At 38.6% G+C, this 27456-nt stretch overlaps 1 pseudogene across 1 annotated transcript; it reads right to left on the bottom strand.

Moving 5' to 3' along the window:
* Positions 1-603: 603 nt before the first annotated feature.
* Positions 604-22546, bottom strand: LOC149838170 (putative methylesterase 12, chloroplastic; annotated as a pseudogene). Its single transcript, XR_016431943.1, has 5 exons — positions 22072-22546; positions 19169-19408; positions 18925-19068; positions 18503-18637; positions 604-1352 (listed from the first exon to the last, which is right to left on the bottom strand). The product of XR_016431943.1 is annotated as a putative methylesterase 12, chloroplastic (transcript).
* Between the last annotated feature and the right edge of the window lie 4910 nt (positions 22547-27456).

Raw genomic sequence — 27456 nt, 5'->3', positions numbered from 1 at the left:
TCCCAACCGTCCTCCGTACAGTATCTTATTGGAAGACACGGATATGTGTCAGTTCATTTAAAGTACTAAAGAAACATTCCAAGTCCTGAGATTTCTTTTTCTTTGGATTTTCAAAAGAACCTTTCTTTGTAAGAGATGAACTTGACAATCTTTTCTATCTAATGAATGAAGGAGCCCGTTTTGAAATTGTCCACCCTGAACCCACCCCCGAGTACATACTTCAACAAGAATCTCAGTAGAAGAGTAAGAACTCAACAGGACCCAACCCCTGATTATATGGATTTGAGGTCCTATTGAGTTCTTACTCTTTCAGGTCTACAGTTTGGTTCATCCTACCCAATCTCAAAAAAAAAATGAGGAAAAACCACCACACTCTCCATGTTTATTGGCATAAAACCTTAGGTTCCCCTTGCCCACCAAGGAGTGCACCCACTTTGACCTAGCATCAAAGAGGCACAACCATAGGAGTTTCAAACTCATGACATCCTGTCAAGTTGATGTCATTCACAAGTCACTCCTACCAGATGAGAAGGGCCCTCATGGCAAAAACAATCCAATATAACATATCAATATCCAACATAATGCACATTGATATCTTATTTAAGTATCCATGTCCAAAAAATAACGTGTCAAATTCGGATCAAATATCCAATTATATCTGATCCATTTTGCACCTCTACTTTAAGCCAGTCTTAGCCACTCAGTTGCTTAGATTTGGCCATCATAGACTGAAGGGCCTTTGCGCACGTGAATTTTTGTGCACGTGCGAGCACACACACATACACAGATCATAATGCAACTATATAATTACATACTGTGCAACATCATTCTCCAATAGGAGAATATGGTACTCTCAACTAAAAAAAACTCATTCACTGATTCTGCATTGAAATGATTTCGAACTTTCTGTTCAAGAACTGTATATTGTGGAAGCACTCTTTGAGTGTTCTATTTGGAAGTCCGGGCCTCTCTGGATCAGCAGCTATCAACAGAACGATCCGGTCAACGTTGATCAAGATTCATTTCTTTTTCTCTGAATGCACCAAAAAATTTAGTAGCCAAGCTTTCCGTTGTTTCTGTTATGGCAGTTGTGCAATCTCAACTAGAAGTTTATTCAATGACTGTGACTTTGAGAAGAAGGGGCAATGATCACCGCCTTTGATATTGTACACCCTCTCTGGTGCATTCTCTCTCACCATCTTCTCTTGAATGTGGGGTGAGAGCAAATGATCCTTGAGCGTCTGAATGAAGAACCGCCTGACACTTCCATAATTTTCTTGAGTTAGCGACAGCCTTTCCATTATAGGTCCCAAAGGTACAGGACGCATGGCAACACCAGCCAAGGCAATATCCTGGGGCATGGAAAGAAGACACGATTACGACAAAATCAATGTACAATCCAAACATTGGGGAGATTTATGGGCACGTTTGAAATTCCCTGCGATTCTGGGAATTTCTCAGCTTCCCATGATTGCAAATCACAACCACGACACTTTCTAAAGTGTAGTGAAACATGAAAAAGTGCAAGTTGTGATTGTGGTTCTGCTTGATAATGTTTCTTCCTTTAAAATTAAACCTGTAAAAGTTGGTAAATATGTACCAACATACACATCAAAAGTACAAGCAAAGCCATATGCATGGAGCTCTTCAAAGTCATAAAGACACGAAAAACACAAACAGTGGCTGTCAACAAGCTGAAAGAATTTCATTTGTGATGTGCTGTAGTCCTTCCACATGCTTTTCCTCTTTAGAAACCATTAAAATAAATATCTTCAGTACTAGAAAAAGAAAAAAAAAACACTGAAGGGAAAAAAACAAAGTGACACTGCGTTCACTCCAAATGCTCATATTTGGGACAAAAGAAGCTGATACACAAAAGGTGTACAGGGAATCACAAGCGTTTGAAACAGATGAGTTTGGGACTAATTATTAAGTCCTAAGTGCATGTGTTAGACCTTAGGGTCTAGTTTTAAAAATAAGTTCCTATTTGCACAGGTGGGCACAAATTAGGATGTATCAGGCGTTTGTCAAACACAGACATGGGCATGGATGTGCTTGGGATGACATGAGAATTTTGTAAAACTAGGACATGGGGATACAATCATCTGTTTTATGTGTGTGTGTAGGGATATCATATGCTACTCTCATGGGTAAGGAACCCCCTACTGAAAAACTCTTGCTTTTTTTTTTTAAATCCAAATCTGACCCTCCAGATGTATCTATATGTTTGGTTTAGTAGAAACCGACCCTTGGATCATGTTTTTTTTTGCATGTATGTCAGATTTTCTAGGAGTTGAAAAATCAATAGCCTACAACATACAAAATGTTAACCCTAAAAGATAATATTTTTATATTGAAAAATATGATCAAAGGGTCAATTCCTACTATTTTGACCACGTTGAACACATCCATAGGGTCAGATTTGGTCAGAAAACCTCTCTATGAGTTCCAACTAGGGGGTTTGGTTTCTTATACACATTGGGTAGTAAATATTATCCGATATATATATATATATATATATATATATATATATATATATATATATATATATATATATATATATATATATATATATATATATGTGTGTGTGTGTGTGTGTGTGTGTGTGTGTGTGCTACAATATTTTGACTCAATCTGACATCATAGATGTGTTCAACATGCAGAATTGAGTCGGAATTCACTCTTGGATTGTGGATTTTTGATGAAAAAATTGTTTTCATTTTTTAGTAAAAAATTCAAAGCCCTTATGGCAGTTGATTTTTCAATCGGTGGAAAAACATGCTCTGGTGTCAGAATCTAACGATCCAAATGCTGTTCCCCACTAAATGGGGGTCTGATTTTCTAAGAAAAGTTAGAAAAAAAAGGATTTCCTAAGGGTTTGTACATATATATATATATATATATATATATATATATATATATATATATATATATATATATATATATATTGTGTCCATATGATAGTTTACATGCAAAACTCTTAAACTAACAAAATAAAGCATACACTTTTTAGTGAAAATTATTGAATGTTAATTCTAAATAATTATGATTAAAAAATTAATAATAAATCCAAGCTGAAAACTGAAATACAATGTAATCAATGGCAAGTTAAAAAAAAAATATGGAAGGACACAAATACAGTCAACGTCATAAAAAGAAATAGATGATGCTAGGGACACAATGTTGACTATGTCTCAGGTTTGACTGTCCATGGAGTACCATGGTGTGTTTACTGTCACTGTCATGTGGTGTCGACACAGGACACACACATTGAAGTGTCCATGTGACATAGGCCTGGGGCATTACTTCTTGCACAAGTATCTGTTATCGGTTGTACCAATAGACATTCCAGTGATGCAATCTTTGTTTCCATATGGGGTTTTCACTATCAATAGATCTGAATGCAAGTAGGGTTTTTCCCTGTCAAAATTCTTATCTTTTTTGCAATGGTGAGCGCATAACCCCATACTATGTATAACAACATTTAAAAAGAAAAAAAATACTTACATCTCCAATGAATTTGCAAACAACTATGCTGAATGGTGAAAAAACCTAAATCATCAAAGCAAAATGCAAAATTCAGATAATTTGCATCGATGTAACTTCTTACCTGTTATTATTATTACTATTATTATATTATAATTATAATTTACAAAATACATAATATAAAAGATTAAGAGGGGAATCATGTAAACAAAATAAGGACTGGTCCCCTTGCAAAGAAGACTATATGGGATATTCCACATTCCCTATCAAAGAGAAGACTATATGGGATATTCCGCATTCCCTATCAAAGTCTTGAATAATGAAGGGAGACAGATTCCTTTAAAAACAAGGGGGGAAATGGTATTATAATAAAATGAGAGATGGAATCATGGAACTGAAGCCATTTATAACAATATCAACACAGATGACAAAGTGAGATAAGTTTGCTGTTCCTACCCCACATGAAGTGAGACCTTCCAACGCAAACCAAATTGTATTCACTTCTCCAATTATGGGGAATTCCATAGATTTATGAAAGAATCATGTGGACCAGTGCTGCTGTTCTCAAGATGCACAACAAGAAGCATATCCACTATAATCAAAATCAAACAAAAGTGGAGGTCTCCAAAAAGTTGGTAGTACATGGCTGTGCAAATGGGTCATATACAGTTGAAGGAACTAGGATAAAGACTAAATACGCACAAATCAACCCCTGGTTAAGCTTCAATGGTGAAAGACAAACTTAGTGGCAAGAAGCTGGACCACAGAAAATGTTGAGGACTATCTAAACATTTTCTTTTTGTTTTTACTGCAAAAGTTATCAGGGTGAAAAGAATTTATTGAATTAAAAATTTACCTCCTTGTTCATTGAATTTTCTTGTTTTATTTGGAGATTTACATTCTTCAACACCCAAAATCCCAAGCACATACAAACCTTTGTTACTTTTCCTATTTGAATTCTTTTCTCATAAGGTACCTGAGAGGGTTTGGAACGATGGTCAAACTGGGAGGTTTATTTGGCATTCTCAAACCTAAGGGGGTTTAGCCGTTTATGAATTAGCCCAAAAAATAGGGAGAAATGTAAACCTCCCCTTTTGTCTATAATATTTTCATCATATGGTTTGTTGAATGTTGGATTTTGGCTCAAAACTGTCCCCTATGGTTTTCCCTCTATTTTCCATTTTTCCTTAAGTTTATGGGTGTTGAGTTCTCTACAAAAGTTTGGTCCCACATTGAAGGATTTTTGGAAACCTTTTGAACTTATATAGAGGGGTGGTGCCTTAAAGGACAAGACCTTCAAGGGCATTAGATCTTGGACTTGTGCATCTCTTTATTCTTGGGTCTTGACCCTTGACCTTTGACTTTGGATTCAGATTCGGCCCGATTTGGCTTGACTTTAACTTTTTTTTATTACTTGAGACAGATTTAATCTTCAAGTTTAAAATCGACTTATTTATGGACATTGACTTTGCATTAAAATCTTTTCGGATCTTCCTAGATCTGACTTGGATCTGTATGAACCAAGCCCAACGGTTTTGCATGGAGATTTAATGGTCCAAAACGGTCCATAGCCGCCCCTTATCCTCAGCTTAGTTTGACCGCTGACCAGTTGACTCGGTCAAGGTCAATCTTGACCCTTTTTTGTACTATTTTTATGCTCCTATTTGTATAATGGTTTGGGCTTTTATGGCTAGCCATGGCCCATTAAGTTGGCCGTTTGGGTCTCTTAAAGAGCCTTTATGGGTGCCCTGGGGCTGGGGCCTATATAAACCCCAACCCTTTCGCATTTCTCTAATCTCATTCTCTCCTCTCTTCTCTCTCATGAGTACTCACTCCATGAGCTATGCTCTCTCTCCTCTTTTGGTTCTCAAGGTTTGAGTTTGGATATATTTTTGAGATCAAAATCCTATTGCAGTTCGGATCCAGTTACTATTCAGATTCAGATCCATCTGCTATCCAGATCCGATTGTTGATTGGATCCATTAGTTATATTTAGATCTAGTTGATGATTCGGATTCATAGCTGCTTATAATTTAAATTCATACCCATATCCAAACCCAGATCTTTCTATCTTAGTCAAGAGGTTGTTCAAGGTGGTTCATGTCGAGGTTATTGATCTCACCCAAGGTTGCCAAACTAGGAAGCAGAAGCAGGAAATGATACGGGAAGCGAAAGCGAAAGCGAGAAGCGAGAAGCGAGAAGCGAGGCATTTTAAAAATTTATACGAAGTGGGAAGTGAAGTTTCAATTTCAAAGCGAAATATGAATAAAAGATGAAGCAATATGGAATCAAACAAGAAACAAATAAAAACTAAAATAAAATTTGATCATTCTTATATTTCATGATTTTTCTGTAAAAGAGTTAAATTTTTGTTAAAATCTAACAATGATGGTTACCAATTTAAAGAAAGTACATGGAAAGTAAGTGAAAGCGTGAGAGAAAATACATGAAAAAGATAAAAAGAAATGTGAGAAAAGTATATAGTATGCATAGACCATGTATACGAGAAGTATAGAAGAAGCGTGGGGGAATCGAGCTTCCCATGAAGTTTCGAAAGCGAGGAGTATCGCGCTTCCAAAGCGAGTTTCCGGGAAGCGAGCTTCCCACCTACCTAAAAAGCTTCCGGTAACTCTGATTTCACCCAATGTAAGGCCTGGACGGATTTTTCGCGAGTAGGCGAAAGCTTAGTTGTATACTGGGAGCATAGTTGCATGAGTACCCATTGCACTGAGGGCTTGATATTAAGTGAGGCAACTATCGCTTGAAAGATAGCGCGTGTATACGCGTACCTCTGAGCATATACCTGGTTGAGCTCAGTTGCCTGACCCATTAAGTTAGCAAAATTTTCAACAATTTTGAAGCGATAGTCCTGCAAAATAACGACTGTGAAGGTTGAAAATCAGGAGCTGCCTAAGTTATCCCAATTCGATGACACCAATTTCAAATGATTGCAATGCAAGGTGCTCATCTTCTTCACGATTGCAAATATGGTGTACGTGCTTACGGAGGACTGTCTTGAAGAACGAGAGGATGAAACCATTGCTGAAAACCTTCCGCACATTTGCCTTGCAACTGCACGTCACACGCCTTGGCAAATGCAGGTGCCTCCTCGCCGCGCGTTGTGCCGAAACGCTGCACCGCATCACACTTGCTTTGCAACTGCATGTCGTGCCCGTTGGCAAACTCGGGCATCTCCTCGCCGCACGCCGTACAGAAACGCCATACCGCGTTTCACACGCTTGCCTTGCAACCGCATGTCACGCCCCTTGGCAAACGCAAGCGTCCCCTTGCCATGCACCGCATCCTGCATTCGCGTAACGTGTGTTGCGCCCTCTCGACTCACCTGCATAGGTGCCTGAGAGTGTTGCTGCGCGACCCACTGTAGCCGAGCCGTTCCTCAACCCATTGCTAAGCCGCTTTATTGAGGGTCTGACAAGCCTTCCCCACCAAATGAGTCTGACATCCTCGTTGGGTTAATCTTCTTTAGGTAGGCCTGGATCAAATCCTCAAACTGCCATAGAGTAGTGTCTTTTTCCCAAGTTGCTTCCTCTATCGGGAGTCATTTCCATTTGACTAGGAAGTAGGTCCTCCGGTTCTTCTTGCTTTGGCCCTCCGCCCTTTTGTCCATGATGAACTCAACTTGCTTCTGAAACTGTGTTCGTATGTTTGGTAGAGCCCGCCATGGCACTATCCGCGAGGGTTCCTCCGAGTCTTCATGGTACTCCTTGAGAAAACTAACATTGAACACTGAATGTACCTTAATCTTTTCTGGAAGTTCTAGCCAGTTAGCCGAGCGGCCAATTCGCTTGGTGATGTCTTCTTTTAAATCGTTGTAATTTTGAAAAGATTTTTAAATGTAAAACATGTGAAAACCAGACATCAAATAATAAAAACCGGTTCTCACTAGTGGATGAGACCGGGTCGAACTCAGGGAACGGGAATATGTTGTATTCAAACACACAAGTCTAAACTAATCTTTATTGCCGAATTATTGAAATGTAAAATGTTCAGAAAAAAAAAAAAACAACTAACTATTACAACAAATGAATACCCTTCGCAGAGGGCGTAAAGTGCAATATTTACAAACCCAGAATTAAATTCTAATTTTAAACTGAAAAGTAAAAATCGTTTATCTTCTTGTGCTTCATATCACATATGCTTGAGCTCCACTCCTCTACACAAATCAAAAGAACACGAGCAGTATACCATAAAAGAAATAAACTATACTAGAAAAAATTATAAAATCTAAATGACACTTCTAATTAAAATTGATTACTCACTACTAAGTGACATGAAACAAAATGCTAACTATTACAAAGATGCTAGTCAAATCTACTACTAACTAATTGATTAATCTAATTACTAACTATTACTAAACTAACAATTAACTATTGGTATGTTAACTACACAACTACAAGCTAATGAATTAATATTCATTAAAATGAAGCATCAACAATCAATTCTCAGTAAAACTCAAATTTACTCCAGCTAACACTTAATGAACACATGCAATGAAGCTCATTGAAAATCAACATTTAAATTCAGTAAAATCAGTAGTTAACAATCAGTAAAGATATAACAATCTACAATTAGTGAATCAACCACCAATACCCGACTTCTGTTGTAGAGCAATCCAGAAGGCAATTTCAAGGCAACTATGAGGTACCGATCAACTTTAATACTTATTGATTACTTGAGGTTAACCTTGATCAAGAAAGATAAAAAAACTTAGTTAACTCAGTCCATTCACCTGAAGTCAACATTCCAACATTAACACTCTTACCTGAAAATCAATGACTAGTGAACTTCACGATGGCTAAAAAAATTATTTTGAAAATGCTGTTCATGATGAAAGACTCTAGCTTAAGCAAGAAATTCCAGACACCGATAGATATCAAGGCAATTCAATCAGCTGGAATTGCTCTCTTTCTTTGATTGATACAGAAAATCAATCCATCCGATGGCTTTGGACACAATACTCGCCGGATTTTCAATTAATCCAGATCATCACCAAGAAACCGTAAGTAGCAGTTGATCTAGTCATTCTCACATTCAATCGATTGAAATTCCATTAATCTGCAATCAAAATAGACATTAACACATTTTTGCTAATCCGTGAATTGATTCAGGCATCCGGTCAATCAAATTCAAGCACTCGGTAAATCAAACTCCAGCATGCCCCTGCTAACGCAGGGGATTCCGGCAGAGATTCAGCCGATTGCCCGGCAGATCTCTGTTGATCACCGGAATTTTCTTTTCAGATATATTTTTTTTTTCTGTTTTTTCAATTTTTCTCTTTTTATTTTGGTTTTAAAGTTATAACAGCAACAAGAAAAAGATCTGAAGAAGATGAAGAAGAAGAAGAAGAAGTTCTGAAGAAGCAGAAGAAGAAGAAGAAGAAGAAGAAGAAGAAGAAGAAGAAGAAGAAATCTGTAAACTCACCGTGAACCTTAGAAGGGTTAGGAAAGAGTTGGCCCCCTCCTGTACACCATCTCCGGCTTGAAGGCACCTCCACCTGAAACGAGAAAGAGAATTAGGGAGAAGGAGAAGAAGAAGAGAAGAATGAGGTGGAGGGGAGGGGTTAGGAAAGAGGGAAATGCGTACAGAAGAAGACGGGGGAAAATTTCCCCTCCGTTGGGTTTTTAACAGCAAGCAAACCGGTTTGAACCGGTTTGTTGCTGTTTGTTTTTCAATTTTAAAAAAACTCCAAACCGGTTCAACCGGTTTGCAACAGAATTTTTTTTTTAATTTTCAAACTCACAAACCGTGAAACCCAGTTTGTTTTATTATTCTCAAAAAATCTAAAAACTGTTTTACAGAATTTTATTTGCTAAAAACCTCAAAACTCAACTAAACTAAAGACTACTTAAAAATATTTACACTAAACCTCATTTCAACTTATTTTATAAATTTTTTATTTTTTATTTTTAAAACTAACTAACTATATTCTCAACTCTAATTTTTATTTTATTTTTTTAGGAACTCACAATGACAAACATTAAAATATTCATTAAATTGCAAAATAACACTAATTTTCAAGCATTTTCTCTTTTTAATTCATTTTAGCACATTTACTCGAGAACTAACATAAAATTGAGTATTTAAAACATTTTCTCATGAAATCATGCATATTTTTATATGAAATATCCCTAAAATATATGCATGATCACTTGGTTACCTTGAAAGGCCCATCATACAGAGAAATGAGTCCTTTGTGCGTCGTCTTCCTTAGGATCTTTTTCCAAATCTGAGGAGTGAGTTTCAGTAATACTGTTTCCCCAACTTGAAACTCAAGTGGTCGACGCCTCTCGTCTGCCCACTTTTTCATTTGCCTCTTAGCCCTTGCCAAGCAATCTTGCGCCTCCTCTATCCTCTCTTGCCGCGTTTTTGCGAACCGGTATGCCGCAGGACAACGACCCTGATCCTTCTGCTTCACTACCTCATGAGGAGTAAATGGTTGTTGTCCCGTTGCCAACTCAAATGGGCTCTGACCAGTCGTTGAGGTCTATTGCAAATTGTAGCAGAATTGAGCAATGTCCAGCAAATCCACCCAATTTTGTTGGTTAGCCAACACATAATGCCTGAGATATTCCTCCAGCAAGGCATTAATGCGTTCTGTCTGACCATCTGTTTGTGGATGATTGCTTGTCGAGAAGTTGAGGGTGGATCCCATCATCTCAAACAAGGTAATCCAAAACCTTCCCGTGAACCGAACATCCCGATCACTCACAATGTTTAGCGACAATCCCCAATACTTCACAATATATTTTAGGAACAATTGTGCAATAATCTCCGTTGTGCATTCCTTTGGAGCAGGAATGAACGTTGCATACTTTGAGAACCTGTCCACCACGACAATAATAGATATAAACCCATCCACCTTGGGTAATCCGGAAATGAAATCCATCGATATACTTTCCCATGGTCTGGTTGGCGTCGGTAGGGGTTCCAGCAATCTAGCAGTTTTTTTCCTCTCCGTCTTGTCTTGCTGGCAAATGGAAAGGACTCCTGATAGAGGAAGCAACTTGGGAAAAAGACACTACTCTATGACAGTTTGAGGATTTGATCCAGGCCTACCTAAAGAAGATCAACCTGACGAGGATGTCAGATTCATTTGGTGGGGAAGGCTTGTCAGACCCTCAATAAAGCGACTTAGCAATGGGCTGAGGCACGACTCGGCTGCAGTGGGTCGCGCGGCAACACTCTCAGGCACCTACGCAGGTGAGTCAAGAGGGCGCGACACACGACACGCGAATGCGGGATGCGGTACGCGGCAAGGGGACGCCTGCGTTTGCCAAGGGGCACGACATGCGGTTGCAAGGCAAGCGTGCGAAACGCGGTGCGACATTTCTGCACGACGCGCGACGAGGAGATGCCCGCATTCGCCAATGGGCACGACATGCAGTTGCAAAGCAAGTGTGATGCGGTGTGGTGTTTCGACACGACGCTTGGCAAGGAGGCGCCTGCATTTGCTAAGGGGCGTGACGTGCAGTTGCAAGGCAAATGTGCGGAAGACTGTGCAGCGCGCGGCGAGGTGACGCCCGCGTTGCGAAGGTATGCGACAAAAAGCTGTCGAAGGCCCAGTGCCAAAGCCATGAGAGGGTGCAACCCTTGTATAGTTTAAATATGTAAAGTCTGAGCATTGCGAGAAAGCGAACCAGACCCAGGAAATTGTATTATATGTGCGAGTAATACAAATGTTGGAGTCCTTTACCTTTGGCTTGTGTCAAAGAAAGTCTTCAATTGCCAAGGGGCTGAACGAGGTCGCGGCGACCCTCGTGCCGGCACAAGGTAAATTTCAAGGTTGAAGTTTGAACTTGTGACAAGTGGTATCAAAGCCAGGTAGTTGCAATCATTGGTAGATTGACCTCATCTTGGAAAGATTATATAAATGAATTACAACATAAGAATAAAGAGTTTACCTTAAAACAACTTCTTTAACATCTTAGAATCGAAGAAGAAGCTTGATCTTGAGATAAGAAAGTTGAGGTAAAAGAAGTTTGTACTAAAGTAAACATGATTGAACGCAAACCAAGTTTCAAACTCGGATTTAAGAACAAGAATAAGAAATCCAAGTTTATTGCTAAGAAGAAAAATATTGTTTTCTACTATACTTATGGAAAACCGGGTCTCTATGCGAGAGAATGCTGACACAAAAAGAAATTTCAAGGCAATAAAGCTAGTAAACCGATGACAACCTGGTGGTTGTAATTAGTGAGGTATTCATGATTAATTTGGATAAAGGGTAGTACGTGGATTCTGGATCAATGATCCATTTATGCAATGATAGAAGTATGTTTAAAACATATGAAACCATGAGAGAAGACCATATGATTTATATGAGAGATAAACATGAAGCTAAGGTTCATGGAAAAGAGAGTGTGAAACTTCATCTCACCTTCGAAAAATGTTTAACACTAAAAAATGTGTATCACGTACTTACCGTCATGAAAAATCTTGCATATCTGCTTACAACTCATGGTTTCAAAGTTGTAATGGATCTAACAATATTATATTGTCAAAGAATCACAAGTCTGTAAGCAAAGGCTAGGCCATCAATTGGTTGTTCAAGTTCAATCTGACGAGTAAAGTTGATTTTGCTTATGTTTATATACTTGACTCATATGATTTATGACATACTAGATTAGGACATGTTGATTATAAGTTTTTGAGAAGCATGGGTAACTCATGACTTTTTCTTAGATGCAAAACTGAACATCTTAAAAAATGTGATGTTTGTATTCAATCAAAGTTTGCGAAAAAACAATTTTAGAGTATTGAAAAAACTTTTAAATTATTAGATTTAATACACAATGATATATGTGATTCGAAAAATACTCTGTCTCATGGAGGTAACAATTATTTTATAACCTTATTGATGATTTCTCAAAATATGCTTATGTCTATCTCATGAAAACAAAAGATGAATCATTTGAAAATTTTAAGATTTTCAAAGCTGAGGTTGAAAACTTTCATAATTGCAAAATATAGTCTTTTAAATCAGATAGAGATTGTGAATATCTTTCAAATGAGTTCATTAAATTTTGTGAGATTTATGGAATATATAGACAAGATATTGGTCCATATACTACACAATATAATGGTGTAGCTGAACGTAAAAATAGGACTCTGAATGATATGGTTAATGCAATGTTTATTAGTTTTGGTATAAATTATAATTTGTAGGGTGATGAGTTGCTTAGTTCATGTTATATTTTAAATAAAATTTCATATTCTAAGTCAAACACTATACCAAATGAATCTTGAAAAGATAAAAAACCAAATTTAAATTATTTAAAAGTTTGGGGTTGTATTGCTTATGTAAAGCTTACTAAACCAAAATTAACCAAACTTGGTCAAAAAACCAGAACATGTGTCTTTATTGGATATTCTCAAAATAATAAGACATATATTTATGAATACTGAAACAAAAGTGATTTTAGAATCTATCCAAGCCAAATTTAGAGAAGATTTAACTTTAAAATCACTTAAAACTCCAATAGTTATTAAAAACAATCCAAGGAAAAGAATTTGTGAGCCTGAAAATCTTGAAATTTGAAAAAGTAAATGATCAAGAAAACCAAAAGATTTTGGTCATGATTTTTATCTCAACATGATAGATAGAGACAATGTTTCTTTTTCGGATGCTATGACCTCTCCTGATACTCCTTTTTGGAAAGAAGCTATAGAGAGAGAATTAGATTCTATTATAGAAAATAAAACCTAGATTTTGGTTGATTTACCCCCTTGTTTTAAACCCTTGGAATGCAAATGGATTTTCAAAAGGAAACATCAAACTAATGACTATTGAAAAATTTAAAGCTAGACTTGTAGCTAAATGTTTTAAACAAAAACCTAGACTTGATTATTTTGATACCTATACTCCTCTCCTGTAAGTAGGAGAGCATCTATTAGAACCATAGTTGCTTTGACATCAGTTTACAATTTTAAAATTCATCAAATGGATGTCAAAACCGTTTTTTTGAATGGTGTCTTAGAAGAAATTTATATGGAACAATTTGAAGGATATATATAACACAAAGTCAAGAAACAAAAGTTTGTAAACTGTTGAAGTCATTGAACGATTTGAAACAATCACCTAAACAATAACATGAGAAATTTGATCAAGTAATCATTTCATATGGTTTTAGAATCCATGACTTTGATAAATGCATATATAGCAAAATAGAAGGTAGTCATGTTATAATTATGTCTCTATGTGGATAATATGCTAATCATGAGTAATAACGTAGAATGCATAAATAATACTAAAAGTTTTCTTTAATCTAAATTTGACATGAAAGATATGAATTTAGCTAATATTATACTTGGTATTAAATTGATTAGACATGAGAATGATTATTCATTAACTCAATCCCACTACATTGACAAAATATTAAGAAAATATAATCATTATGATTGTAAGCATATTACTACTTCTATTGATCCTAGTGTTAAACTGTCGACTAACACTGGAAGAAGTATATCCCAATTGGAGTATGCAAGTATTATTGGCAGTCTCGTGTATGCTATGAATAAAACTGGACCAGACATAACTTTCAGTATGAACAAGTTGTGTTGATATACTAGTAATCAAGGACAAGAGCATTGGGATGCAATATATCGAGTCCTGAAGTACTTGAGAGGAACTTTAAAATATGAAATATTCTATGAGAGAGAATCTGCTGTACTTGAAGGGTACAATGATGCAAACTGGAATTATAATTCTAATGAATCATTATCCACAAATGGTTGGATATTTACCTTTGGATCTGAAACAATTGCTTCGGGATTTAAAAAGCAAACTGTAATAACTCAATCCCACTACAATGGAGGCAAAATTGATAGCACTAACATCAACTAGTATGGAAGCTGAGTGGCTAAAGAATCTCTTAATGAAAATACCGTTAGGAGATAAACCAGTACCCCTGATAGCTATGCGTTGCGATAGTCAAGCAACTATATCCAAAGCGAGAAGTAATATTTATGGTAGAAAATCTAGACATATCAGTATAAAGCACAATTATGTGAATAGTTTACTAGAGCAAAAAGTAATCTCAGTTGAATATATGAAATATTATCAAAACTTAGCGGATTCGTTGACAAAGAGACTTTCTCGAGATACCATCTTTAAGATATCAAGGAGAATGAGATTAAAGTCTATAAAAGCAATCACCATTGACAAAAACCTAACCACATGATAAGGGTAAAACCATATCTAGTGGTTCAATGAGAAGAACAAGTCTTTGAGTGATTGGATTGAACACTTGATAATTTTTCCATTCCTAATGTCAAGTGCTTGAAACCTGTGTACGGAGGTTGAGTTCAAATTGAACTCTTAATAAGATCCATAGGTCTTATGGCTGGGGTGTTTAAAAAAGGTTTACACCTTTGATGAACTTACTTATGTGAGTGTGAAGATGAGGGTTGCCTTCTATGGGACTTGGACTTTGTTTCTAGAGCACTCATGAAACTGAGATACAACACAAGACCCTTAATGTGCGGCTTTTATATATTGATAGACACATTATGACCACCTGAAGTGAAAGTGTGTGTTATGGTGTTTGAAAGGTCAATTAGGATTCTTAATTCAAAGCTAATACTATTGAGGTCCCAGACTGACTAAGACTAAGTAACACTAACGTAGGGATTCAAACCCAAAAGGTACCTTCACTTATGCGGTGAATCTTCGCGAACAACCCTATGTTTTTTCACTAACGCATAGCTATCAACGTGGAGGATTGTTGGATTTTGGCTCAAAACTATCCCTATGTTTTTTCCTCTATTTTTCATTTCCCCTAAGTTTGTGGATGTTGGGTTCTCTACAAAAGTTTAGTTCCACATTAAAAGATTTTGGGAAAACTCTTGTCCTTATATAGATGGGTGGTGTCTTAAAGGGCAAGGCCCTTAAGGGCATTAAACCTTGGGCATGTGCATCTCTTTATTCTTGGATCTTGGACCTTGGATCTTGGATCTTGATCTTGACCCCTAACCTTTGACTTTGGACTTGAATTTGAATTCGGTTCGGTCCGATCGGTCTAGTTTGGTTTGGCTTGGCTTTGACTTTCTTTTTAGTATTTGGAATGGATTTAATCCCCAAGTCTAAAACCGACTTTGACGAGCCAATTTATGGACCTTGACTTTATATTAAAACCTCTTCGAATCTTCCTAGATCTAACCTCGATCCGTATGAACCAAGCCCAATGATTTTGCATGGGGATTTAATAGTCCAAAAATGGTCTATAGCCGCCCCTTATCCTCAGCATGGTTTGACCGTTGATCTGTTGACCTGTTGACTCAGTCAAGGTCGATCTTGACCCTTTCAAGGTCAGTTTTGTCCTATTTTTGGCACCCATCTTTGTATAACGGTTTGGGCCTTTATGGCTGGCCGTTTTAGCAAGCGATGACCCATTAAGCTGGCCGTTTGGGCCTCTTAAAGACCCTTTATGGGTGGCCTCAGGCTGGGGCCTATATAAACCCCAACCATCTCCCATTTCTCTCTTTCTCTCTTTCTCTCTCTCTCGTGTTCCCTCCGTGAGCTCAACTCTCTCTCCACTTTTGGTTCTCAAGTTTCGAGTTTGGATCCATTTTTGAGATCCAAATCCTATTGCAGTTCAGATCCAGTTACTATTTAGATTCAAATTCAGTTGCTATCCAAATTTGGTTGTTGTTTGGATCTATTACTTAGATTTAGATCCATACTCACAATTTGGATCCATACCCATATCCAAACCCATGATCCATACCCAATTCAAACCTAGGTCTTCCTATCATAGTCAAGAGGCTATTCAAGGTGGTTCATATCAAGGTTATTGATTTCACCTAGTGCAGGGTGTGAACCAATTTTTTGCGAGTAGGCGAAAGCTCAGTTGTATCCTGAGAGCATAGTTGCACAAGTACTCATTGTACCGGTACCGAGGACTTGATCCTAAGTGGAGCAACTATCGCTTGAAAGATAGCATACGCATGCCTCCGAGCATACCTGGTTCAAGCTCAGTTACCTGACCCACTAAGTTAGCAAAAATGTCAACATTGAATGCATACTCACCGGTCACTAGTATCCTTCATCAATATCTCCATGAGGAAAATTCTTGGAATATTACACGTTTTCCTAAAAGTCTTGGGAAATATTGATATTTTGGAAAACATATAAAAAATAAAAGGAAAAATAAGAAACAAGATTATGATAAATATCTTCACAATATTATAAAAGGAACTTATGGAAGTTATTGAAGGGTAGAAAAAATATAGGGAATAAGAAAAATAATCATATTCAATTATGTAAAAAAATTAAATCGTTCACTGCCCTTTTTCTTCTTGGATGCATTATTGATTTACATACAAGTGTTTTCCCTATTCTAATATTAACTTCTCCCTTTTGAATAGCTTTATGATATTCAGATTGTTTGCACCAGAGTTGCCGAAAGCACCTAGGTAAAAGGGGAAGCGCGAAGCGTGCGAGGAAGCGTCACTTTTAAATGGGAAGCACGCTTCCCCCGTGCTTCCTCAATTTTTTTTCAATTTTTTTGTATTTTTATTTTTTTTATTTTTTTGCTTCCCCCTCGCTTCCTAGGTCGCTTCCGAGATGATTCCCGACTCGCTCCTAAGTGGTCCCACGCTTCCCGTTTCCTAAAATTTTGAAAGTGCCTCGCTTCCCGCTCCCGCTTCCTCAACTGGCAACCATGGTTTGCACACTTTTCCTGAATCATACTTCTGTTTTTCATTAAAGAACATTCTAGTACTTAATGCTTTTCAGTAGATCAGCCTCAGCCAATAAATAGATTGTAATCTGGATCCGTTTACCTACATTTTTACATAGAAGTAAGACTGGATAAATTCCAGTTATAAACGTTAATCTGTTTAATGATTTCCATGTCCAAATATGCATGCCAATATTGTGAATAGCGTTGAGGCATAGCGAGGCGTAAGATCCACTCATGAAGCAAGGCCTAAGGCATAAGCTTCACAAAAAAATTAAAGAATTGACCAAATAAAAAAACAAAAATAAAGATACATCATTTATGTACTATTAATGAATAATTGGATATTAAGTGGAGAATCTAAACTAAATTATAGAACTAATTCCATACAATGACTACAATGCAAGGAGGAGGAGAAGAAGAAGAAGAAGAAGAAGAAGAAGAAGAAGAAGATCGACAAAGGAAGAAGAAAAAGGAGAATAAGGAGAAGAAGAAGAAAATCTACAAAGGAAGGAGGAGGAGAAGAACAAAAGAACATAAGAAGAAGAGACGAAGAAGGAGAAGATCGGCAAAGGAAGAAGAAGAAGAAGAAGAGATGAAGGAGAGAGAGAGGGGTACGTACCTGCCGATCTTATTCTTCCTCCGCCGAGAGAGAGAGAGAGAGAGAGAGAGAGAGAGAGAGAGAGAGAGAGAGAGAGAGAGAGAGAGAGACCTACGGGGCCTCCCTCTTTTTCTTTTAAAAAGAAGAAAAATATGAGGCATGCACCTCAAGGCACCAAAGACAGCGCCTCACATCGAGGCATGCCTTTTGTGCCTTGAGGCGCGTTTTTAACAACAATGATGCATGCACTTGAAGAATAAAAAGAAATCCAAAGAAATTCCTTTTTAACTTTTAAATCTCCTATTTGCAAGGACCTCTGAGTAGCTTCAAAGTTGGATTCTAAGAATTCAGCAAACACAATCATCTATATCAGTATCAGCAACTTCTTGATGAGCCAATTTCCTTAGTTAGAGAATTTTATTTTATGGATAATCTTTTCCTTGGTGAAATCTTCAGAATATTTCAGTACCTTTTAGAAAAAGAAACTGGAAAACAACAACTAAAAATAAGGATTCTAGATTATAAAATATGGAAAATATTTCACTAATTTTTTTTTCCAAACATCTTGATATGATGAAAAATGCTGATATTTTCAGAAAGCAAGATAGAGTGTCTTTAACATTGTTTCATGAAGACAGCATCGTGATACTTTCAAAATGTCAGAATGAATATACCATAAATAACATAAAAGAAATGCTGAAAAATTCCATCATACCTTAGCTGGGCTTTGATTAAAGTACAATTCCTTGATTTGGTGATTTTCCAGCTTCAGTCCTGTAGGAGGCATGTCCTTACCATTCCCATACATCAACATTTGTGACTCCTGTGTAAAAATATCTGCAGATCCCAGATGTGAGGAAGAAGGGTTGCCATTAAAGAACACTACATAAGAAGTAACACATGCACAATTATAATGAAAGACTAGCAAACTTGGATCTAGTGGACTTGATCTGCCTAGACTTTGAGCTTGTTACCCAAACAACTTGGCAGCCAATTAGGATGGTCAACAAACTTGGGACAAACAGTATATCTGTTGGTATTAATTGAACTAGGCAGTAATTCTGAACTATACCTCAATGTTTTGTAATTGGCTAAAGTCACTACAATGTTATAACCTGCAGGTTATTGATAGCATACCTCTTCAGAGAACACATCAAATGGCCTCTGTCCATTTGATACCATCGTTGCACTTAAAAAAACTGCTTTGGAGACCTTCTTTGGGTACAACTCAAGGGCATAAGATATACAAGCTCCTCCACAACTGTGGCCAACTAGAATAACCTGTATAGACACATGGTTTATATATAAACTGCAGGGTAATCTGCAATCTAAAAGTTCCAAAAATTATGGGAGCAACAGTCAAGAACCTATCATATTTCACCTTCTCATTTTCAGGTAGGCTGCATAAATGATCCATCAAAGGCCTTGCATACTCTGCTAACGATGCTATACTGTTTGTGTCAGTCTCGTTGATACCTGATCTAGTGAGATCCAGTGCAGTGGGAAGAAATCCAGATTTCTCCAACAAGGAAATTGACTTGTACCAACACCAAGCTCCAAATCCTTCTCCATGAATTAGGACAATTTTTTTTGTTTCCAAATTCTCAAAAATCTCTGGTGCCTAGAGAAGTTCAGTGAGGGCATGTAATTAGAAACATTCTTTTGTCAATCAAACATGGTGCATAACTTGTACGCTAATTAACAAAGGAATCTTCTGTTGTTCTGATTGGAGAAAGCAGCTGTAACATGACAGTTCAGTGGAAGCAAAAAAAAAAAAGATCTTAAAAAGAAACCAAAGTGGCTAAATATAATTGTGTCATAAGTACAGTGAACATGCTTGCACCCACCAAAAACACAATGCATAAAGCACTTGTTGTTTGAACAGAATGGGGCAATCAACTGTCTGGTGCACAAAACCTCCATATTTCTAACAAAAATTTCAGAAAAAAATAAACAGAGACAGACTTGCATTCACAATATCTATATACATCACAGTGTCAATCTATTCTACGTTGATATTCCACTGTACTTACAGTTTGTCTCCATCAAACTGTTAGATGGAAAACTCTGGAAACAGTAATATACAATACCTCATACCATGTCGTATATGTGTCATTGTAATTCAGAAGTACACAATGATTAGGGATGGCAGTGGACTGGGGCAGGTGTGGGGGACAAGGTCTCCATCCCCACCCCATCTCAAAATAGTGACCTCCATCCCCGTGATGGGGGGACTTTGGCCCTCCACCCCCGCCCCGTCTCAAATTTACCGTCTTTGTCTCTATCCCCACCCTCGTCCTGTCCCCGCATCTCACCAAATTTACCATCCCCATCTCCTACCGTTGAGTTCGTTAGAAGGAGAAGAATGAGAGGCCGAGCCGCCGAGAGGGTCGAGTTGTCATGCGGAGTGGCACGAGAAGCCTTGAGAGGAGGCTGAAAGGGTCGACAACAGTGACCAGAAGAAGGAGAGGAAGAAGAACTGAAGAAGCCGAAAGGGTCATTTTAGGCCTTAAGGTTAGAAATTTAGTATTAGGAATATATAGGAGTTATATGTAAATTTATTAAAATAACTAAGGGTATTTTAGTAATTTTACTAATGGGGGATTCCATCCCCGCATGGTTTTTTATTTTCACCTCCATCCCCGATCCATTCCCCGTTTCATGTCCTCCATCCCCGCCCCAAATGGGGCAGGTTTGGACGGATCCCCGCTTCCCCCCGGTCCACTGCCATCCCTAACAATGATGTTTACTCCAGTATGTTAGGTCCCAACAGAGAAGCATGCATCAAGTGAACTTTCCACTCTTGGTTGACTAAGGTTCCTTTTTTATTTGTCAAATTGGGATGCGAGCACTCTAATACAGCCATTGATGAACTATTTTCTCTTCAAAGATTTATCTGGACTTTGGGACCATCCAGATAGTGAAATCCTTTCACCAACCAATCTTCAATTGAAGACACTTGTGTGTGATGAGCATCTACAGAAATGTGCAAACATCTTGCTAGTAAATGCATGCTTTATGACTATGCAAAAGTGTTAGTGCTATTTGGTAATTGTGATGGATTCAAATGCTTAGCAACTTCATGATATATCTTGGTTTGGTCCTTGCTACTTCAAAATAATGCTGCCCCACATGTTCGACCTTCATGCTACAGTTATGTGCTTTAAGGACAGGAGGAAGTTTGTTGTCATCATGGCCCTTCATAATCATTTAATGGAGTCTGGAATGTATATCCCGTAAATAATTTATAGCATTATCATACTTCAGCTCTTTTATGGGTAATGTTGACTTGTTTATAGCTTAATTGTGTTGTGTGATACACGTTTGGGAACTTAAAGATGACAATGTAGGATCATGATGATGCTGGACTTTAGCACAACCTTAAACAGACAATTGATCCCATGTTGTGGATCAACATGTTGCTAGTTCACGATTACGCATTTCATTTTGGTAACAAAGAATACACTGCCTCAAATGGAATCACCACCTAACCAATGATAAGCTAGAAACTGTTATGAGGTTCCAACATTGAACAAATATGAGCACAGTAAAAGTTCCAAACAGGCACATACTTTATGCATACACATGAATATGAGATGAAATACTATCACAGTCGGTGGATTGAGGCAAGTAAACAAGCCAGAATCAGTAAACACATAATGAACTCTAAAAGCTAAAAGTTGATCAAAGTAAAACAACAAATATGCCAAAAAAAAACCCACTTAGATGGCTTCAAAGCCATTGGATAATTATAGTCCATATTCACAAGTATGCGAAGTTGGAATGCTACTGGTATAATTCACAATCAAACTATGCATGTCTTACTAGTAGCATTCCACACCCAGTGGCACTTCACCTAGGCGTCCATTAAGGCTTGAGAATCGAGTCATATTTCTTTTTTTTTTCTTGAAGAAAGATTCATCATTCATAATGATGCTATTGCTTCCAAAGACTTAAACTGAAAATTGAAGCAAATACAGAAGAGAAGAACGGACCAGAACTTAGAAACACAAATATCAAAAACCTAGCACACCTTTCGATATATTCCACCATGAAAATAACACAACAAAGAAAAACCGGTGGTCCATAATCTAAAGTGAAAACCAAGCTACCAACCCCAAAACCAAGCAGCAAAATTGAACGATAGACAGACACACCGGAAAGCTATTGAGCGCAACCACAAAAAGCACAGATATTCATGTTTACCGTGTTCAATTCTCCTGGAAGAAAGTAATTCCAATAAGAACAAAATGAAACAAAAAAGCGAACCGTTCCGGGACTAACCAACTTGACGTGTGCGAATGACTCCGACAGGATACTCCTAGAGCTGGACACCCCAGGAAGGCTCTGCTTCCCATTGGCACCCAAAATCCTCCTTGACATGGACCCATCAAACCTCTGAGAGTGATGCTGGATGGCCATTGCTAACGCTTGCCTATGCAAAGCCTATTCCTAAGCACCCATCTTCCTCTGAGACCTCGCCACCCTCGTACTCCCTGATCTAACAACATCCTTCTCATCCTTCTTAGGCATGCATGTTGCCTGATTACCCATCTCAAGAAACACTCCCCACCTCTGCTCCCCAAAACACACCACACCCCCACCCCTCTCTCTCCAAATACCAATCAACCACTCAAGAGAGATTCCAAACTCACAGACTCTAACATGAAACATGTGCAATTATTCTTAGGTACCCACATGATTTTGGTTGGTCTTGAGCTTTGTGATTGGGAAAAGCCAAGACATGGAATAATATGAATTTGGGTGTCCCCAATTTCAGCAGAAATGAAGGGAAAATGCTACATGTCTGCTTGCTTTTAAAATTGGACCACTGTTCACGAGGGCACACACAGTTGGTCACATGTAAAAATATTTCTCTGAAGACCATAGAAACCATGCTGCCGTGTGAAGGAGGCAGGCGCATTAGAAGCCTATGTTGGGCCATCAGTTGGCTGAGAATGAAATGCATGAAAGTAACGTGCAACGGTGGAGCGGTATAATTACTTCAGTTTTTCGCACCCTTTGTCTTTTCTCGAGTTTGAGAAGGTGACGGTAAAGCTCTGGGTGGGAACTTTGGATGGATTTGCACTTCCTTTGTCTTGCAAAAGACATGAAGAAGCGCATAAACATAGGGAAATATGCTCCATTATTCACCAAAACTTTAGAGTTCATTCATTTCCAAGAGATGACTTATTTCACCAAAGTCAGACACACCATGTTGAATGGTGTGGCGTAAAAAGAGGACAATAGTTAAAGGCTGTGACTATGGGAAGCTAGAGTAATTTAAGGGTGTGCAACAGGCCGGTTCGATCTGTTTTCTAAACGGTCTGACCAGACTGTCAATGGGCTGAGTTCAGTCGAACCCATCCCGTCAAAAGTATGAGATGGCTGGGGTCAACATGGCCGTAGGCCACACTGCGGGCAGCTTTGACATGATTCCGGCCCTATAAAGTATGGTTTCCGAGACCACTTCAGTGGTTTGACTCAATCCAACTATGTGCCGGTAAAAGGTGGTTGTATCATGAACTTGGCTGAGTGCCAAGGAAGGTTGACTTAGCCCAGTTAGATTAATAATTCAGTCCAACATGGACAATTTTCTTAGGCCTGACTTGTTTCACTTGAGATGAACTTGTAGTTCACCATGGTGGATGGAGTGAAGGAGGACCAAAGATAGGATGTGAAAATAAAGTATGGCTTCCAAGTCAAATCTCTGCATGGTAGCAGTTGGGTATGGACCAATCTTGGTTGAGATCCAGTGGAAGGTTGACTCAGTAAGTGGTAAAGCAGGTCCAAACAAGCCGACAATTGGACTTGAATTTTAACCTTGTAGAGATTGAAGTTGGTTCGGCTCGTTGAATTGGGTCATCTTGTTGCAGATTGAAGTTGGTCATGGGATCGAGTATATGGTGGTAATAAATGAAGGTTGATCAAGCATAGCTGGGTTTGTATATCAAATCTTGACCCAGTATGAGTCCAGAGTTTGACTCAGCCTGTGCAGCAATACTGTAGTGAATCATTTTGATGCCCTTTTTCAAAATGATAGGAAGTTGTGGGGATTTTGTGATAACTGGGGCATGCAAACCTCCAGCCACCTCCCTGGTTGGTTGGATGCCACATGAAATCTAGAGGTTCTTGATTTTTGGCATTCTGTTTCCTAAATTCTCAATGCATACAAAACATACACTTGGATGTTAACTTCAGAACTCTTGGCTTTTGAAGTTCCAAGTCATGTTAGGTCATTGAAGAAGCAAAGGAAATTCTGGAAATTCATAGGCATCTATTAGTTTTGAAGACACCAAGTGGAACTTACCACATGGTGATGGGGGAAAAAATCTAGACAACAAGGGGTCAAGTTTGATCAGCAAATGGCAACATCATACAGATGGTTTTCAGGTTAGTAGTAACCCCATTAATGCAATCACCGTGGGCAAGGTGTGTTGTGATTAAAACTACCTCTTGAGTCTTGATCACCATATCAATCTTTGATGTGAAAAGTGATTATTGCCCACTTACAAATATTTATTGCCAACGGCCCACTCCACTTATTTGATAGGTGAGACTTGTGAATGTTACCAACTTGACTAAAAGTCACGAGTTCGAAACTCACGGGTGGTGTCCCTTGAGAGCAAGGTTGAAGCTGGGTGTACTCTCTAGTGGGCAGGGATATCAAGGGTTTTACCTAGGGATGGCCATCGGGCCGGGCGGCCCGACAGGCTGTGGGGTACCCGGTTGAATCAGGTCAGGCTCAGACTGTATTTTGCAGATTGGGACCGATTAAACTCAGGCGGGGCCCCGCCCGATTCAGGTCAGGCCCATGTGCAAAATGTACAGGGCCTGACAAGCCCAACCGGTTAACTGGGTCGGGTGCCCTCCGATCTGATCCTACACGAGCCCGTACTGGGCTCGCCTGGCCTGATGGCCACCCCTAGTTTTACTTACCAACGGGAGGCCAGCCAATGTGTGGTCTGGGATGGAGGGGTTTTCCCCTTGGACAATCCAAAAAAAAAAGATTTACTGCCAACGACCTCTTTTATGAGTCAGACCGTCAAACTTCAATGGTTCGATTTGAAGCATCTAGAATTGGATGCAAAGAGTTAGGCTGCCTAATTGTGAAATTTGATGGAGAATTAGTTTTAAAGAATAAATATATTTAAGGAAACAAAGAACTTTGGATTATAAGCTTGCTTTTTTTGTTTGTTTGAATGAACTGGCAGGTTCCCAGCCTGCTTAATCCCCACATTGGCTCTATCAAAGAACTAAAATAAAAATAAAAAAGAGAAAAATGAAATCTTAATCAAGGAATCTTGAGATTATTGATTTTTTTTTATATTCTTTTATATAGGCTTCCTGAATTTCAGAAACTAAGCAACCAGGACAGTTGTCTAGTTCATTGACCTAAAAGAAAGATGAGAAACAAAAGCCTATTATCTTTCCTGATGTAGCCACCCCTGAAATCTGAATACGTTTTCATGGTAATGTTTGTTGTGTCCTGAAGTCAAATGTCCCAAATTCTTCTGCCACACGTAAAGGTGCAAAGGTTTGTGTATCTGCAATCCATCTGAAATCTGGCTGACGTCGAAACAGAGCTGCACAGGAGGGCTGCATGCCATATTTGGTGCAAATGCATGTGGAGTGCCTTAGGACGCATGTCAGTTAATCACTTACCACACACGGCACATAATTTCTTTTAACCCCCAATATATTCAAAGATGGTTTCAACAGCTTCCCCTGTGAGATCACCCAGTAAGTTGGAAGATTCGTGGAAGTTTGACACATTTCCATCTCACCTTCATAGAAGAGAACCGTTCTTTCATCGCTGTTTTTCAGAGTTTTGGAATCAAAATCAAAGAACAGGAAATCTCCCTCTCTCTCTCTCTCACACACACACACAAACTGGAAAGTATTGATTTTTCAGGTTGTTTTCTGAACAGCTCATTGTGTAGAAACTAAACTCAGTCTTACCAAGCATAGGCGTAGGCATCACTTCAGTCCAACTTAACCAAAGGGAAAAACTGATCCAAAAGATTACTTGGGCCAGGCAACCAAGCTGAGCCCCAAAGTGGAGCTTTAACCTTTTCTTTCCAACCCAGCCTATTTGCTTGCACACATTGACAACATGACTATAAATGGTATATTCTAATGAATAAGACAATAAGCTAACTGCTACACGTATCACGTATGCAGCTATACAGTACCTTTCTTTAATATGATTTTTTTTTTGAAAGGCAAGCTGGGGTTAGGCAGACCCCTATCAGAACAACAGCCACCCCATGTGACAGAGGGATTCCATCTTGGGCCTTCAGCTTGACACAGGACCCCACTTACCACATGGGATACCACCTCGGTGGTGCTTTCTTTAATATGATGCCTGCCTCATTAGTCATTACTGCCTACACTACAGGAAGATCAAATTGTGAAAGTGATCTGGCCTGTCCTAATTTAGTTAACAGGCTTCTTTTTACTGAAAGCTCCAAGATCCATTGGATGAGAACTCCATCCCCAGTAGGGAAGCAGGACAGGTTGGGTGGGTGACCTGATGGTTTTAGATAACCAAACCTTGGTTGACCAACAAATACACCTGACCTGCTGGCCTCAAGCCTGGGCTCAAAATGTTTCCTATTCAGCCAGGAACATTCTGGCCTGGCCCTGGCTCTCCAGTTTGGGCTTAAGCAGTAGACCTAGGCAAAGTCTCATGGCTTGGGCCTTGTACTTCCCCTGGTTCAATGGGCCTGAACGGGTTCCAACCAGAGACCAGCTCCAAAGGCCCAGCCTTGTGTCCAAGGTTCTCCTTCCCTTCCCATAACATTGTTGCCTCACATAACTAACCATGTCATGTTACTATGACAGGTAATTCACAAGCTTCTGACTGGTTCCTCCCTTAAACTTTGCAAAGGTTCTAGTTGGGGACGGGACCAGAAGTTAGGAATCGTTTGGATCTAAATCAATTCCATGAACCTGTTTGGAAAGAAGTGAACAATAAAGCATGGGAAAGATATGTCAGAATTTTCTCCACCTACCTTCAGAGAGTCTTCTCTATTGCAGTTCAGAAGAAAAAGCTACTGTGTGTGTGTGTGTTAAAGATACCATCAATTAAGGTAGAACTACCACCAACGGGGCTTGTTTGGTAGGAGCAGCTAGTGCACGTCTCCTTGTGTTGGGACGTTGCTAAGTTCAAATTCCATGGTATCGTTGTATAACTGGTAGCGGTCTGCCTAACCCCAGCTTTCCTTTCAAAAAAAAAATTAAGGTAGAACTACCAATGCTGACCATATCTTCAATTATCCTCTTTTCTGTACTTGCTTCGCAAGCTAGCAACTATGGTTTTTCCTTGGACACAACCCAGCCAGGTTAAATCAGGGAAGTTCACAACGGAGATCAAGTCAACTTCATGAGGCCAATTAGAACATATTATTCACCTATTTCTAATCGACTCCATTTATTTAATTTGCAGATACAACTCTGCATCATCACCATCCCTTTCTTTCTTTTTCACATTTATTTTCATGGGGCTAGCTAAAGATGAGCCTAGGAATTTTTTAGCTAGTCTCTGGAATTCTCTCTCCTTATCTAGGAATGTTTTAGTACTCTACTACATAATACAGGTAGGCTTGTCTAACTAAAAATACAGACACATCATTTACTAGTTACTTATCAAAATATAATCACGAT

This window comes from Nuphar pumila, chromosome 5, assembly GCF_984573655.1.
Source record: "Nuphar pumila chromosome 5, dmNupPumi1.hap1.1, whole genome shotgun sequence".
Taxonomy (NCBI): Eukaryota; Viridiplantae; Streptophyta; class Magnoliopsida; order Nymphaeales; family Nymphaeaceae; genus Nuphar; species Nuphar pumila.
The sequence above is the reverse complement of the archived record's forward strand: the minus strand, read 5'-3'. Positions and strand labels throughout refer to the sequence as shown.